Source organism: Pseudophryne corroboree, chromosome 2, assembly GCF_028390025.1.
Source record: "Pseudophryne corroboree isolate aPseCor3 chromosome 2, aPseCor3.hap2, whole genome shotgun sequence".
In the NCBI taxonomy this organism is placed as follows: domain Eukaryota; kingdom Metazoa; phylum Chordata; class Amphibia; order Anura; family Myobatrachidae; genus Pseudophryne; species Pseudophryne corroboree.
The window spans coordinates 567,194,957-567,213,068 of NC_086445.1; the positions used below are offsets into that span (position 1 = coordinate 567,194,957).

At 43.7% G+C, this 18,112-nt stretch overlaps 1 long non-coding RNA gene across 1 annotated transcript in view; it reads left to right on the plus strand.

Annotated features, from left to right (window-relative positions):
• The first annotated feature begins 434 nt into the window (after positions 1 to 434).
• Positions 435 to 18,112, plus strand: part of LOC135050982 (uncharacterized) — a 105,278-nt gene continuing 87,600 nt past the window's right edge. The window contains exon 1 of the long non-coding RNA XR_010241969.1: positions 435 to 632. This is a non-coding gene — a long non-coding RNA (uncharacterized LOC135050982). The remainder of the gene's footprint in view (positions 633 to 18,112) is intronic.

An 18,112-nucleotide genomic window follows, 5' to 3' on the forward strand; every position in this document is an offset into this window, starting at 1 on the left:
GCATATACCCGGCACTGGGAACATATACCTGGCACTGGGGGGGAAGCAGGCACTGGGGGGGAATATCTGGCACTAGGGGCATATACCTGGCACTGGGAGCATATAACTGGCACTGGGGGGGCATGTACCTGGCACTGGGGGCATATACCTGGCACTGGGGGCATATACCTGGCACTGGGGGGGAATATCTGGCACTGTGGGAGAATATCTGGCACTGGGGGGGCATATACCCGGCACTGGGAACATATACCTGGCACTGGGGGGGAAGCAGGCACTGGGGGGGAATATCTGGCACTGGGGGCATATACCTGGCACTGGGGGCATATAACTGGCACTGGGGGGGCATGTACCTGGCACTGGGGGCATATACCTGGCACTGGGGGCATATACCTGGCACTGGGGGGGAATATCTGGCACTGTGGGAGAATATCTGGCACTGGGTGCATATACCTGGCACTGTGGGGGAATATCTGGCACTGGGAGCATATGTGGCACTGGGAGCACGGCCCTAGCAACAAGCACTACCCACTAGCAACGAGCATGACACCCAGTGCATGAAACCCCTGGCAACGAGCATGACATCCTGGCACCGTGCATGGAACCAAGTGCATGAAACCCCTGGCAACAAGCAGGTAATTTAAAAGTAATTGGAAGCCTTACTGTAGAACTTAATGTGTAATGGGCATTACGGTGTGTGGCATAATGTATCACGGACATTGCGGTGTGTGTCATAATGTTTCAGGCATTACGGTGTGTTGTATACTATATCACGGGCATTGTGGTATGTGGTATAATGTCTCAGGATCATTGTGGTGTGTGTCATACCGTGTCACAGACATTGTATGTGCTATAATGTATCAGGGGCATTGCAGTGTGTAGCATAATGTATAACGGGCAATGCGGCGCGCGCATTTTTCTACCTTTGCTAGTGCCAATTACGGGGTGTATGGGGGGGGGGGGGGGGCGCCGAAGGATTTTTTGGCTTGGGGGAGAAAAATTTCTAGTTACGCCACTGGTCACAATGACTCATTGTATGTCATGCCACAGCCGCACACCAGTGCTCCCGTGACCCGCCCGTCATAAGGAACGATTCTGGCCACCCGCACACGAAGGAGGGAGGAGGGTCCGTCCCTCCCTCCCTCATATACAAACAGGTCACAGTCTCTCAGTGAAGGAGAGAGCCGCAGCAGCGCTTTGTTACTGGTGGAGGCGCTGCTGCTGCTGCTCCTCTGCTTCACTATAGGCTGTCTCTGAGAACAGCCTATAGGGAAGCAGAGGGGCAGCAGCAGCAGCGCCTCCACCAGTAACACAGCGCTGCTGCGGCTCCCTCCTCCACCTCCCTCCTCCTTCTTCTCTACTGCCCGGGAAGCTGCACCGAGGAGCCTGAGCCAACAGAGAGGGTAAGTATAATTCTTCTTTCTTTCTTTCTTTCTTTCTTTCTTTCTTTCTTTCTTTCTTTCTTTCTTTCTTTCTTTCTTTCTTTCTTTCTTTCTTTCTTTCTTTCTGTCTCTTTCTTTTTTTATTTGTTGGGACTGCCTGCCGCAATGTGTAAAAAGGGGGGACTGCCTGCCGCTATGTATAAAAATGGGGAATCTGCATGCCGCAATGTAAAAATGGGGAATCTGCCTGCCGCAATGTAAAAATGGGGAATCTGCCTGCCGCAATGTGTAAAAATGGGGAATCTGCCTGCCGCAATGTAAAAATGGGGAATCTGCCTGCCGCAATGTGTAAAAATGGGGAATCTGCCTGCCGCAATGTAAAAATGGGGAATCTGCCTGCCGCAATGTAAAAATGGGGAATCTGCCTGCCGCAATGTAAAAATGGGGAATCTGCCTGCCGCTATGTATAAAAATGGGGAATCTGCCTGCCGCAATGTAAAAATGGGGAATCTGCCTGCCGCAATGTAAAAATGGGGAATCTGCCTGCCGCAATGTAAAAATGGGGAATCTGCCTGCCGCAATGTGTAAAAATGGGGAATCTGCCTGCCGCAATGTAAAAATGGGGAATCTGCCTGCCGCAATGTGTAAAAATGGGGAATCTGCCTGCCGCTATGTGTAAAAATGGGGAATCTGCCTGCCGCTATGTATAAAAATGGGGAATCTGCCTGCCGCTATGTATAAAAATGGGGAATCTGCCTGCCGCTATGTATAAAAATGGGGAATCTGCCTGCCGCTATGTATAAAAATGGGGAATCTGCCTGCCGCTATGTGTAAAAAGGTAGAATCTGCCTGCCGTAATGTGTAAAAAGGGCACGCTATCTGCCGTTATGTGTAAAAGTGTATGGTGTCTGCCGTAATGTGTAAAATGGGGACGCTGTCTGCCGTAATGTGTAAAATGGGGACGCTGTCTGCCGTAATGTGTAAAAAGTGCACGCTGTCTGCCGCTATGTGTAACGAGGGCACGCTGTCTGCCACTATGTGTAACGAGGGCACGCTGTCTGCCATTGTGTAAAAAGTGTATGCTGTCTGCCGCTATGTGTAACGAGGGCACGCTGTCTGCCGTTATGTGTAAAAAGTGCACGCTGTCTGCCGTTATGTGTAAAAAGGGGAATCTGTTCGCTGTAAGGAGTAAAAGGGTCTCTACCTGGTGTAGTGGTGCTACTGTGCGGCGTAATTTGAAGAATGGAGACTACTGTGCACCGTTTTATGAATTGGTATTATTTTGTGGACACACCCCTTCCCCACGAAGCCACGCCACTATGTATTTTTGCGCGCGCCTACGGCGCGCACTGCCCATGGGGTGGACTTGGATGGGATGGGGGGGCCCAAAGCATTTTGTTGCACCTGGGCCCACCGCTTGCTTGTTCCGCCACTGAATGCACTATTGAGTGCTTTGTTGCTAATTGTTTTCACATACCCACCATTAATAGTCTGGAAAAATTAAGGAAGCACCTGCTAGCTTGATAGTGACATCACACCGATACAGGCTGATCAGATTCACAAGTATACTTCCAGGATGTGTTTGACCAGAGGAAGTGTACAGAGGTACCAAGAAGAATGGGGAGTGGGTACTAATTGCCCGCAGTTGTTGGAGGTGCCCGGGTCAGCTCCTAGAACTAATGTGGGGGACAAATGTCCTCCTCAGCAGTTGCTGGGGTCCCATGTGCAGCAACTCTATCTGCAGTAACTAGCACTGTGTTTTATACATTGTCACAGTGCTTATGGAATTTGTTTTATATTGCTCTAGTACTCATTGGTTCACTTCTGATTAATGTTTGTAGCAGTTTTGATTTGCATGTTCTAATAATTTTTTATGCTGTTACTAAATAAATTGATTATTCAATTTTAGATTGCAGACTGGAGTTATATGAATATATTTTGTTCACTAGGAGCTTTTGCTATTCTCTTTTACGCTCCCTAATCTTTTGTAGAGTGTTGGTGGACCTTTAGACTAGCAGCTATTCCGGCACAAGCAGTGGTATCCAGTGGGCACCCTCTCCTTTTTTTAAAGAAATGTACATAGTTAAACAAAATAATTAGCAGCTGATGATAACTTGAACATCACATCGTCATTTGCCAGTACCAGATCGCAAAATTAAATAACCATGCATTCAAACACCAAATTTTGGTGTGTGTGTGGGGGGGGGGAGCTTGTTTTGCTTTCTGTTGCAGTAGATAATGAGTTGCGGGAATTCTCAGTACAGCTGAATGTGAAAATAAAAAAGAATAACTTCTTTTGTCTTGTAATCTAATAATCTTCTTTATCTTCTGACAGAAGGTTTCCCTGACTGCAGATTTTCAGTTTCATGGACTGGATTTACAATCCACAATCAAAATGCCAATGTTTACAGTTTATTGCAGATCATATTAAAGCAAGAGTAGTTTGTTGCAGTGAATGGTAGCTAGGCGTAGTTTACTAAGAATCGTGGGGAAGATGTATTAACCTGGAGAAGGGATAAATAAGTGATAAAGCAGTGATAAGCTCAAGGTGATAACGCACCAGCAAATCATTAAGGATATGAAATCCAGTTAGAAGCTGACTGGATGGTTCATTATCACCCTGCATTATCACTGGTTTATCAGTTCTTTATCCCTTCTCCAGGTTTAATAGATCTGCCCCCGTGTTAAACATGCTGGGCATCGGGGGGTTAATGCTTTGGCCAGGCTGACCCTGACTGTGTTATTACTCCCTACCAGGGGTGGCTCCATAGGTGGGGCTGCAGCTCAGTTCAAAATTCAAATAGGGGAGCCACACCAACTGCCAGTGAGTCAGTTTGAAATGGCAGTTTGGGTGTCTCCTATTTGAAATTTGAACTGCTCTCTACTAGTGAAGTCCAGTGCTGTTTCTTAAAATACTGGGGACCCGTACACAAATTTTCCCCCATCTTTTTATGACCAGGGCAGCTCAAAGAGCACAATGCCAGTTATCTTTAGGGGGGTCCCTACACAATTTATTTTTCTGATTTTTACTGCTCTTTCTTTACTGTTACACACAGAGAAGCAGTGCACGGATCATACTGATCTGTGCAGGCTTCTCCAAACATGTTGCTCACAGGCAGGTCTATTTGAAAAGTGTATTCAGGTCCAAGTTTGCTCCGTGTTTATAAACATGATTCTTTGTAAATTTCTGCGTTCTATTCTTAACTATAGAAAGTTTTTGCGAGTTGTTTCGATGGTATATTAACTTCACTTTGCAGATTCAGATGTACTTTGTTGTTTAATTCGTGATTTTACTCCCGTGTTTAGCTTTAGTAAATCTCAGAGTCAGATAAAATGCCCAAGCATGACTGAGAATGCAAATTCAGACCAACATTATGTTTTGCAAATTTACCTCTAAAGGCCTATACACAGTAGAAGATTTTTTCAGCAATTTGAGCAATAACAACAGCTTTGAACTATTATTCAAATCGTCTAGTGTGTACACAATTAAATGATGAGTGCACGCACGCCTGTTTGAAGCTGGTTGTCAATTGTCCATGCATGCAGCTTAATTTTCAGTGCGTCACTGGTATAATCACTCATAATGGCATGTATGTACGCAATGAGTTATGTCCAATAAGAGCGATTTGATCGATTTGAAAGATCTGGAACTTTGAAGCCACTTCTAGGACCCTCCCAGACTCCATTTTACACAGCACTTTGCAGGTCAGAGCAGAAGCACAATGCGGTCAGCAGCTCTAAGTTCACACTGCCCCACCAATGTGTCCTACTGCCCCACCAATGTTTTTTTAAAGACACTGCACCGCCACTGCCCCACCAATGCAAATGCCCGACTAAAGGGAGGAATAAACCACACCAAACTGCCACAGAGCACAAATGCAAAGAGGTAAAATGTCTGCTAGGCATTTATCCCCTCCTAAAGCCCTGCCCGCACGCGCACACACACACACACACACACACACACACACACACACACACACACACACACACACACACACAGATGCCTCCCCAGAATTAAAATACATTTAAATAAGGCACCAAAACCAGCTTCAGAAGTGATTCCCAGCATATCATTCGTCGTTAAGATCGTTTGTAAAAACGCTCAATGTGTACACTCAATATTGTTTGTCAGGGACTCCAGGAAGTTCAAGGGAAATCGCTCATCTTCCAAATTGTTCATCTTTTACATTTTTCAAGTCTTCTAGTGTGTATGGGCCTTAAGTGTTAAGTGAAGAATTTGTTCTATCCTGGGTCAGATATGCTAAGCCTTGAAAAGTGATATATTTCACAGTGATCAACTCCCATCCAATCAGCTCCTAACTGTCATTATTCAAACACAGCCTGTAACATGGCAGTTAGGAGCTGATTGTCTGGTACTTTAGCACCGTGAGTGAAATGTATCTCTCGCCAAGGCTTAGTACATCTGAACCCCTGTGAGAGATCTTTATTCAATGTGAATAACAGAAATAATATTAAACAATTACAAATAAAAAAAGAAAACAACCTTCGTCATACATTTTTTTTCTCTGCACTGCACTGTGCTCTAACTGTAAACAACATTAAGTATAACATTATACTAGCGGCATATTATCTTTGGGTTTATCTATGGAACAGGTATTTGTATGACACATTTAAATCACAGAACGTGTTGCTCTGTGGAAAAATTCAAGCATGTTCACACATTTGCATGTGAAAAATGATATCCTATATTTATAAAAGATACAATATGTTTATGCTTTATTAGCCTACTAGTATATGTCAAAGAGATTGTGAAGTGCAAATGATTGGCCTGATGATAAAGCTCTATAACTTGCCGGAAATGCAGTTTCTTCTCACATTCCAAATAGAAACCCTACAGCAAACACTGATCAAACACACAACTTCTAAGAAAATATTAATGCAGTATTTCATCCACAAGAAACCTCCAATGAAATAAGCATGCACACAAGGGCTTTATTATTTCAATAATAAATTATTAATCACAATAATACTAACTTTACTAATCAAATACATTAGTTTTTCAATTTATCTAAAATGAAATAGGCTTAATATGGTTTCACTGATGTAGTAATTTTATTGTTTTCTTGTGACTATAGTTTAATAATAAGAGGCAAAAAAATTACAGAACACTATGTCAAGAGAAAAAAAAGAGTATGTTTTATGCAGAAGTTATGTCAATAATAAAGCTTAAAACTGCTGTGGTTTCTAAATAGAAGATACAGTAGATCTCAACCAGAGTGACAGAACATAGAAAAGTTCAATCAGATCAAGACGCATCCTACCACAATACAGTGTACAGCTCTGTAAATTCATCATTTTGGTCCTTTTATAACATTTTAAATATGCTTATCCTCCAAAACAATTTTTTCATGTAGATATGGGTACATAAAGAAGTGCATTCATCTGTATAATCTACACTCATTAAAGAATGTGCCTGATTCACCATATGCCTTCTATCTGTCGTAAAAGACTTTAAACCAATGCAGATGCAACATTCGTGGCTCACCAAACCATGCATTTTCCGTATTAACAAAAACTGGATGCATTTGTGCAAAATATATACTCCCTGGGACCTGATGTTTGTGTTGTAAGAGGAAGACACGGCCTATTCTTTGTAGAGATGAGCAGTTCCGAACACTAGGGATCCGAGTCCACCCGAGCCAGACTTGGATCCACGTCAAGGTCAAACGTCATCCTCAGAGCATCGGATTCTTGTGGGACTTGTATTATAAGGCAGCATGGCTGAAACTCGGCACCATTTCAGTCTAATGCACGCTGTTGTTTGCTGCGCTATACTCTGCTGTATTGGCTGTGCTGTGTTCAGAGTCTCACAAGTGGGTGTGTTCTGTATAGTGACTGTATAGGGGGGACGCTGATGTATTAGAGATGAGCGCCTGAAATTTTTCGGGTTTTGTGTTTTGGTTTTGGGTTCGGTTCCGCGGCCGTGTTTTGGGTTCGAACGCGTTTTGGCAAAACCTCACCGAATTTTTTTTGTCGGATTCGGGTGTGTTTTGGATTCGGGTGTTTTTTTCAAAAAACACTAAAAAACAGCTTAAATCATAGAATTTGGGGGTCATTTTGATCCCAAAGTATTATTAACCTCAAAAACCATGATTTACACTCATTTTCAGTCTATTCTGAATACCTCACACCTCACAATATTATTTTTAGTCCTAAAATTTGCACCGAGGTCGCTGTGTGAGTAAGATAAGCGACCCTAGTGGCCGACACAAACACCGGGCCCATCTAGGAGTGGCACTGCAGTGTCACGCAGGATGTCCCTTCCAAAAAACCCTCCCCAAACAGCACATGACGCAAAGAAAAAAAGAGGCGCAATGAGGTAGCTGTGTGAGTAAGATTAGCGACCCTAGTGGCCGACACAAACACCGGGCCCATCTAGGAGTGGCACTGCAGTGTCACGCAGGATGTCCCTTCCAAAAAACCCTCCCCAAACAGCACATGACGCAAAGAAAAAAAGAGGCGCAATGAGGTAGCTGACTGTGTGAGTAAGATTAGCGACCCTAGTGGCCGACACAAACACCGGGCCCATCTAGGAGTGGCACTGCAGTGTCACGCAGGATGTCCCTTCCAAAAAACCCTCCCCAATCAGCACATGATGCAAAGAAAAAGAAAAGAAAAAAGAGGTGCAAGATGGAATTGTCCTTGGGCCCTCCCACCCACCCTTATGTTGTATAAACAAAACAGGACATGCACACTTTAACCAACCCATCATTTCAGTGACAGGGTCTGCCACACGACTGTGACTGATATGACGGGTTGGTTTGGACCCCCCCCAAAAAAGAAGCAATTAATCTCTCCTTGCACAAACTGGCTCTACAGAGGCAAGATGTCCACCTCATCTTCACCCTCCGATATATCACCGTGTACATCCCCCTCCTCACAGATTATCAATTCGTCCCCACTGGAATCCACCATCTCAGCTCCCTGTGTACTTTGTGGAGGCAATTGCTGCTGGTCAATGTCTCCGCGGAGGAATTGATTATAATTCATTTTAATGAACATCATCTTCTCCACATTTTCTGGATGTAACCTCGTACGCCGATTGCTGACAAGGTGAGTGGCGGCACTAAACACTCTTTCGGAGTACACACTTGTGGGAGGGCAACTTAGGTAGAATAAAGCCAGTTTGTGCAAGGGCCTCCAAATTGCCTCTTTTTCCTGCCAGTATAAGTACGGACTGTGTGACGTGCCTACTTGGATGCGGTCACTCATATAATCCTCCACCATTCTATCAATGTTGAGAGAATCATATGCAGTGACAGTAGACGACATGTCCGTAATCGTTGTCAGGTCCTTCAGTCCGGACCAGATGTCAGCATCAGCAGTCGCTCCAGACTGCCCTGCATCACCGCCAGCGGGTGGGCTCGGAATTCTGAGCCTTTTCCTCGCACCCCCAGTTGCGGGAGAATGTGAAGGAGGAGATGTTGACAGGTCGCGTTCCGCTTGACTTGACAATTTTGTCACCAGCAGGTCTTTCAACCCCAGCAGACCTGTGTCTGCCGGAAAGAGAGATCCAAGGTAGGCTTTAAATCTAGGATCGAGCACGGTGGCCAAAATGTAGTGCTCTGATTTCAACAGATTGACCACCCGTGAATCCTTGTTAAGCGAATTAAGGGCTGCATCCACAAGTCCCACATGCCTAGCGGAATCGCTCCCTTTTAGCTCCTTCTTCAATGCCTCCAGCTTCTTCTGCAAAAGCCTGATGAGGGGAATGACCTGACTCAGGCTGGCAGTGTCTGAACTGACTTCACGTGTGGCAAGTTCAAAGGGCATCAGAACCTTGCACAACGTTGAAATCATTCTCCACTGCACTTGAGACAGGTGCATTCCACCTACTATATCGTGCTCAATTGTATAGGCTTGAATGGCCTTTTGCTGCTCCTCCAACCTCTGAAGCATATAGAGGGTTGAATTCCACCTCGTTACCACTTCTTGCTTCAGATGATGGCAGGGCAGGTTCAGTAGTTTTTGGTGGTGCTCCAGTCTTCTGTACGTGGTGCCTGTACGCCGAAAGTGTCCCGCAATTTTTCTGGCCACCGACAGCATCTCTTGCACGCCCCTGTCGTTTTTTAAAAAATTCTGCACCACCAAATTCAAGGTATGTGCAAAACATGGGACGTGCTGGAATTTGCCCATATTTAATGCACACACAATATTGCTGGCGTTGTCCGATGCCACAAATCCACAGGAGAGTCCAATTGGGGTAAGCCATTCCGCGATGATCTTCCTCAGTTGCCGTAAGAGGTTTTCAGCTGTGTGCGTATTCTGGAAAGCGGTGATACAAAGCGTAGCCTGCCTAGAAAAGAGTTGGCGTTTGCGAGATGCTGCTACTGGTGCCGCCGCTGCTGTTCTTGCGGCGGGAGTCCATACATCTACCCAGTGGGCTGTCACAGTCATATAGTCCTGACCCTGCCCTGCTCCACTTGTCCACATGTCCGTGGTTAAGTGGACATTGGGTACAACTGCATTTTTTAGGACACTGGTGAGTCTTTTTCTGACGTCCGTGTACATTCTCGGTATCGCCTGCCTAGAGAAGTGGAACCTAGATGGTATTTGGTAACGGGGGCACACTGCCTCAATAAATTGTCTAGTTCCCTGTGAACTAACGGCGGATACCGGACGCACGTCTAACACCAACATAGTTGTCAAGGACTCAGTTATCCGCTTTGCAGTAGGATGACTGCTGTGATATTTCATCTTCCTCGCAAAGGACTGTTGAACAGTCAATTGCTTACTGGAAGTAGTACAAGTGGGCTTACGACTTCCCCTCTGGGATGACCATCGACTCCCAGCGGCAACAACAGCAGCGCCAGCAGCAGTAGGCGTTACACGCAAGGATGCATCGGAGGAATCCCAGGCAGGAGAGGACTCGTCAGAATTGCCAGTGACATGGCCTGCAGGACTATTGGCATTCCTGGGGAAGGAGGAAATTGACACTGAGGGAGTTGGTGGGGTGGTTTGCGTGAGCTTGGTTACAAGAGGAAGGGATTTACTGGTCAGTGGACTGCTTCCGCTGTCACCCAAAGTTTTTGAACTTGTCACTGACTTATTATGAATGCGCTGCAGGTGACGTATAAGGGAGGATGTTCCGAGGTGGTTAACGTCCTTACCCCTACTTATTACAGCTTGACAAAGGGAACACACGGCTTGACACCTGTTGTCCGCATTTCTGGTGAAATACCTCCACACCGAAGAGCTGATTTTTTTGGTATTTTCACCTGGCATGTCAACGGCCATATTCCTCCCACGGACAACAGGTGTCTCCCCGGGTGCCTGACTTAAACAAACCACCTCACCATCAGAATCCTCCTGGTAAATTTCCTCCCCAGCGCCAGCAACACCCATATCCTCCTCATCCTGGTGTACTTCAACACTGACATCTTCAATCTGACTATCAGGAACTGGACTGCGGGTGCTCCTTCCAGCACTTGCAGGGGGCGTGCAAATGGTGGAAGGCGCATGCTCTTCACGTCCAGTGTTGGGAAGGTCAGGCATCGCAACCGACACAATTGGACTCTCCTTGTGGATTTGGGATTTCGAAGAATGCACAGTTCTTTGCTGTGCTGCTTTTGCCAGCTTGAGTCTTTTCATTTTTCTAGCGAGAGGCTGAGTGCTTCCATCCTCATGTGAAGCTGAACCACTAGCCATGAACATAGGCCAGGGCCTCAGCCGTTCCTTGCCACTCCGTGTGGTAAATGGCATATTGGCAAGTTTACGCTTCTCCTCCGACAATTTTATTTTAGGTTTTGGAGTCCTTTTTTTACTGATATTTGGTGTTTTGGATTTGACATGCTCTGTACTATGACAATGGGCATCGGCCTTGGCAGACGACGTTGCTGGCATTTCATCGTCTCGGCCATGACTAGTGGCAGCAGCTTCAGCACGAGGTGGAAGTGGATCTTGATCTTTCCCTAATTTTGGAACCTCAACATTTTTGTTCTCCATATTTTAATAGGCACAACTAAAAGGCACCTCAGGTAAACAATGGAGATGGATGGATTGGATACTAGTATACAATTATGGACGGGCTGCCGAGTGCCGACACAGAGGTAGCCACAGCCGTGAACTACCGCACTGTACTGTGTCTGCTGCTAATATATAGACTGGTTGATAAAGAGATAGTATACTCGTAACTAGTATGTATGTATAAAGAAAGGAAAAAAAACCACGGTTAGGTGGTATATACAATTATGGACGGGCTGCCGAGTGCCGACACAGAGGTAGCCACAGCCGTGAACTACCGCACTGTACTGTGTCTGCTGCTAATATATAGACTGGTTGATAAAGAGATAGTATACTCGTAACTAGTATGTATGTATAAAGAAAGAAAAAAAAACCACGGTTAGGTGGTATATACAATTATGGACGGGCTGCCGAGTGCCGACACAGAGGTAGCCACAGCCGTGAACTACCGCACTGTACTGTTTCTGCTGCTAATATATAGACTGGTTGATAAAGAGATAGTATACTCGTAACTAGTATGTATGTATAAAGAAAGAAAAAAAAACCACGGTTAGGTGGTATATACAATTATGGACGGGCTGCCGAGTGCCGACACAGAGGTAGCCACAGCCGTGAACTACCGCACTGTACTGTGTCTGCTGCTAATATATATACTGGTTGATAAAGAGATAGTATACTCGTAACTAGTATGTATGTATAAAGAAAGAAAAAAAAACCACGGTTAGGTGGTATATACAATTATGGACGGGCTGCCGAGTGCCGACACAGAGGTAGCCACAGCCGTGAACTACCGCACTGTACTGTGTCTGCTGCTAATATATAGACTGGTTGGTAAAGAGATAGTATACTCGTAACTAGTATGTATGTATAAAGAAAGAAAAAAAAACCACGGTTAGGTGGTATATACAATTATGGACGGGCTGCCGAGTGCCGACACAGAGGTAGCCACAGCCGTGAACTACCGCACTGTACTGTGTCTGCTGCTAATATATAGACTGGTTGATAAAGAGATAGTATACTCGTAACTAGTATGTATGTATAAAGAAAGAAAAAAAAACCACGGTTAGGTGGTATATACAATTATGGACGGGCTGCCGAGTGCCGACACAGAGGTAGCCACAGCCGTGAACTACCGCACTGTACTGTGTCTGCTGCTAATATATAGACTGGTAGATAAAGAGATAGTATACTCGTAACTAGTATGTATGTATAAAGAAAGAAAAAAAAACCACGGTTAGGTGGTATATACAATTATGGACGGGCTGCCGAGTGCCGACACAGAGGTAGCCACAGCCGTGAACTACCGCACTGTACTGTGTCTGCTGCTAATATATAGACTGGTTGATAAAGAGATAGTATACTCGTAACTAGTATGTATGTATAAAGAAAGAAAAAAAAACCACGGTTAGGTGGTATATACAATTATGGACGGGCTGCCGAGTGCCGACACAGAGGTAGCCACAGCCGTGAACTACCGCACTGTACTGTGTCTGCTGCTAATATATAGACTGGTTGATAAAGAGATAGTATACTCGTAACTAGTATGTATGTATAAAGAAAGAAAAAAAAACCACGGTTAGGTGGTATATACAATTATGGACGGGCTGCCGAGTGCCGACACAGAGGTAGCCACAGCCGTGAACTACCGCACTGTACTGTGTCTGCTGCTAATATATAGACTGGTTGATAAAGAGATAGTATACTCGTAACTAGTATGTATGTATAAAGAAAGAAAAAAAAACCACGGTTAGGTGGTATATACAATTATGGACGGGCTGCCGAGTGCCGACACAGAGGTAGCCACAGCCGTGAACTACCGCACTGTACTGTGTCTGCTGCTAATATATAGACTGGTTGATAAAGAGATAGTATACTCGTAACTAGTATGTATGTATAAAGAAAGAAAAAAAAACCACGGTTAGGTGGTATATACAATTATGGACGGGCTGCCGAGTGCCGACACAGAGGTAGCCACAGCCGTGAACTACCGCACTGTACTGTGTCTGCTGCTAATATAGACTGGTTGATAAAGAGATAGTATACTCGTAACTAGTATGTATGTATAAAGAAAGAAAAAAAAACCACGGTTAGGTGGTATATACAATTATGGACGGGCTGCCGAGTGCCGACACAGAGGTAGCCACAGCCGTGAACTACCGCACTGTACTGTGTCTGCTGCTAATATAGACTGGTTGATAAAGAGATAGTATACTACTAATATTATATATACTGGTGGTCAGGTCACTGGTCACTAGTCACACTGGCAGTGGCACTCCTGCAGCAAAAGTGTGCACTGTTTAATTTGAATATAATATTATGTACTCCTGGCTCCTGCTATAACCTATAACTGGCACTGCAGTAGTGCTCCCCAGTCTCCCCCACAATTATAAGCTGTGTGAGCTGAGCAGTCAGACAGATATATAATATATATAGATGATGCAGCACACTGGCCTGAGCCTGAGCAGTGCACACAGATATGGTATGTGACTGACTGAGTCACTGTGTGTATCGCTTTTTTCAGGCAGAGAACGGATATATTAAATAAACTGCACTGTGTGTCTGGTGGTCACTCACTATATAATATATTATGTACTCCTGGCTCCTGCTATAACCTATAACTGCACTGCAGTAGTGCTCCCCAGTCTCCCCCACAATTATAAGCTGTGTGAGCTGAGCAGTCAGACAGATATATATAATATTATATATAGATAATAGATGATGCAGCACACTGGCCTGAGCCTGAGCAGTGCACACAGATATGGTATGTGACTGAGTCACTGTGTGCTGTGTATCGCTTTTTTCAGGCAGAGAACGGATTATAAATAAAACTGGTGGTCACTATCAGCAAAACTCTGCACTGTACTGAGTACTCCTAATGCTCCCCAAAATTAGTAAATCAAGTGTCTCTCTAATCTATTCTAAACGGAGAGGACGCCAGCCACGTCCTCTCCCTATCAATCTCAATGCACGTGTGAAAATGGCGGCGACGCGCGGCTCCTTATATAGAATCCGAGTCTCGCGATAGAATCCGAGCCTCGCGAGAATCCGACAGCGTCATGATGACGTTCGGGCGCGCTCGGGTTAACCGAGCAAGGCGGGAAGATCCGAGTCGCTCGGACCCGTGAAAAAAAACATGAAGTTCTGGCGGGTTCGGATTCAGAGAAACCGAACCCGCTCATCTCTATGATGTATGCCATGCTATATTCTGCTGTAGATTGTACTGTTTGGTGCACTTTACCCTAGGGCACTTTGTTCACATGCATCTATAAGTCCTGTGATGTACGCAGTTTGAATCAAGCTACAAGTTAAAATATATATATATATATATATATATATATATATTATTTATATATGAACCAGAAAAAACTGCGGCACTCAGGGACTAGTGAAAAGTCTGAAACACTTGCACATCTTGAGAAAGGGGTTAAATTCCCCGAAACGTCGATGGATGACATGTATTGTTTAATACATTGACTTTTGACTAGTCCCTGAGTGCCGCAGTTTTTTCTGGTCCATGTTCATGCATCTCTGAGGGCACCGGGGCATGTTGCTATTTGTGGGAGTGCCGGGCTGTTTGTATAGATATATATATATATATATATATATATATATATATAATATGTATACGTGTGTGTGTGTGAAGAACAGAAAAAATGCAGCGCTACTTATGAGGATATAACTACTATATTTTACAATAAATATAAAAATGAAAATAAAAAATTATACTCCCAACTTTCTGGGCATCAGCTGTCCCTTAAATATACGGTGTTGGTATGATACTATGAAAGTATATGGTAATGGGGGATAAGGGTTCAAGCGACCAACGGTGTCAAAATTGGATGGGGAGTGTGTCTAAAAACTATTTAAATGTATAATTATTAGATATGAAGTTCTGAATAAAAAATGTAAAAATAAATATTTATTGGAGTTACAGAGTCTATGATCAATAAAAAATACTACTATTCAGCTGATTAGAAATATATGAAATGTTAATAAAATCAAGATGTAAAAAAGAGCATAAACTTATCTGAGGTATTGAGAGGTCAGTTGGGGGAAGCCAACGCGTTTCGTCCTTAAGACTTTTTCAAGGGATACTAGTGTGCTGGGATTGGGCTCTTATTTATACCCCCTCTAATGAGGTATCTAGTTATGACCTCATATCCTGTTTAGGGCATCTAGATAACAATAAATCTAATTCCTCATGTTAAAACTTAGATTGGATATTTCAGATAATACTGATAACATATTACATTAAGATATATCTTTCGGGGGCAGATTTTCTATAAAGAGATACAGAGATAAACAAGTTTTTTTAGGATTGCGGTACTTCCGCCACAATTGCGGCGGCGGACGTTCATAGTGCGCATGTGCCATGTCAATGTCCTCCTTCCCATGGTTCATCAGATCTAGGAAGCGGCGCGTCACCAGGAGGGCGGGTTGGAGCATGTCACGTGGTCCCAGCAAACAGGAAGCGGCACGTCACTCTTGGGGGCGGGTTGGAGCGTGTCACGTGGTCCGAGATACATCACTAAAATGCATGGTGGAGCGCATGACGTGGTCTGCGGTGCATTGAGCGCTTGTCATAGTAACCCAAGTGTGGCTCATCAGTTTCAGTATTCCCATAGCAGCCACTATACAATGTTAGTCGATGATGTCTCAGTGCATGTTAAGAATAAAAAATTGGGTTTAAATAAACCATAAAAAAATGTTTGAACAGTCTCTATCTTTTTTTTTTTTTGATGACACAAAACCTAATATATTAGATAATATTGAAATATATACCTATGATGCTTATATCAAGTTAAATATATTTATATAGTAAATGGAATACTCTTTTATCCTAGGAACTTTACTCTTCCAACGATAATTGGCTATATATAAAAATATAAAATTATATAAAAATATATAAGTAATTGTTCTGGTGTCTTGAAAAACTCTATCCATAGTTAATATGTGATGTGGAATTTTCTCGAATAATTACATAGTGTCCATTACTAATGCTAATAGTATATTGATTATTTATTGATATTACTTGATATCTATAATTAGTGCAATTTAAGGTGCAAGTGGATTCTTATATAGTGAGATGGACTATACTATCTGAGCATCACATACTAACTATGGATAGAGTTTTTCAAGACACCAGAACAATTACTTATATATTTTTATATAGCCAATTATCTTTGGAAGAGTAAAATTCCTAGGATAAAAGAGTATTCCGTTTACTATATAAATATATTTAACATGATATAAGCATCACGAGTATATGTTTCAATATTATCTAATATATCAGGTTTTGTGTCATAAAAAAAAAATAGAGACTGTTCAAATGTTTTTTAATGGTTTATTTAAACCCACTTTTTTATTCACAACATGCGCTGAGACATCATCGACTAACATTGTATAGCGGCCGCCATGACAACGCTGAAACTGATGAGCCACACTTGGGTTACTATGACAAGCGCTCAACGCACCGCAGACCACATGATGTGCTCCACCCTGCATTCCAGTGACGTATCTAGGACCACGTGACACGCTCTAACCCGCTCTCCAGTGACGCGCCACTTCCTAGTCTGCTCGGATCACGTGACACACTCCAACCCACCCTCCTGGTGACGCGCCGCTTCCTAGACCTGATGAACCATGGGAAGGAGGACATTGACATGGCACATGCGCACTATGAACGTCCGCCACCGGAAGTGTGGCGGAAGTACCGGAATCCTAAAAAAACTTGTTTATCTCTGTATCTCTTTATGGAAAATCTGCCCCCGAAAGATATATCTTAATGTAATATGTTATTAGTATTATCTGAAATATCCAATATACGTTTTAACATGAGGAATTAGATTGATTGTTATCTACATTCCCTAAACAGGATATGAGGTCATAACTAGAAGGGGGAATAAATAAGAGCCCGGTCCCAGCACACTAGTATCCTTTGAAAAAGTCTTAAAGATGAAACACGTTGGCCTTCCCCAAACTGACATCTCAATACCTCAGATAAGATTATGCTCTTTTTCATATCTTGATTTTATTAACTTTCTATATATTTCTAATAGAGCTGAGCGGGTTCGGTTCGTCGAGATCCGAAACCCCCCGAACTTCACCTATTTTACACTGTTCCGAGGCAGCCTCGTATCTTCTCGCCTTGCTCGGTTAACCCGAACGCGGCCGAACATCATCATCCCGCTGTCGGATTCTCGCGAGATTCGTATTCTATATAAAGAGCCACGTGTCGCCGCCATTTTCACTCATGCATTGGAGATTAAACGGAGAGAACATGGCTACATTATCTGCCTGAAAAGCTCCATATCTGTGCTCAGTGTGCTGCAAATATCTGTGCTCAGTGTGATGCAAATATCTGTGATCAGTGTGCTGCAAATATCTATGTTCTCTGCCTAAAAAGCTCCATATCTGTGCTCAGTGTGCTGCAAATATCTGTGCTCAATGTGCTGCATTTTGGTGACCAACAGTATATAGTTGTACAGTACAGTAGGCCATTGCTGTATCTTGCAGCTCCGTGTCACTGCAAGTATCCATTCCATAACTGTGCTGTATTTTTGTGAGCAGTATATATAGTAGTACAGTGCAGCATTTTGGTGACCAACAGTATATAGTTGTACAGTACAGTAGGCCATTGCTGTATCTTGCAGCTCCGTGTCACTGCAAGTATCCATTCCATATCTGTGCTGCATTTTTGTGAGCAGTATATATAGTAGTACAGTGCAGCATTTTGGTGACCAACAGTA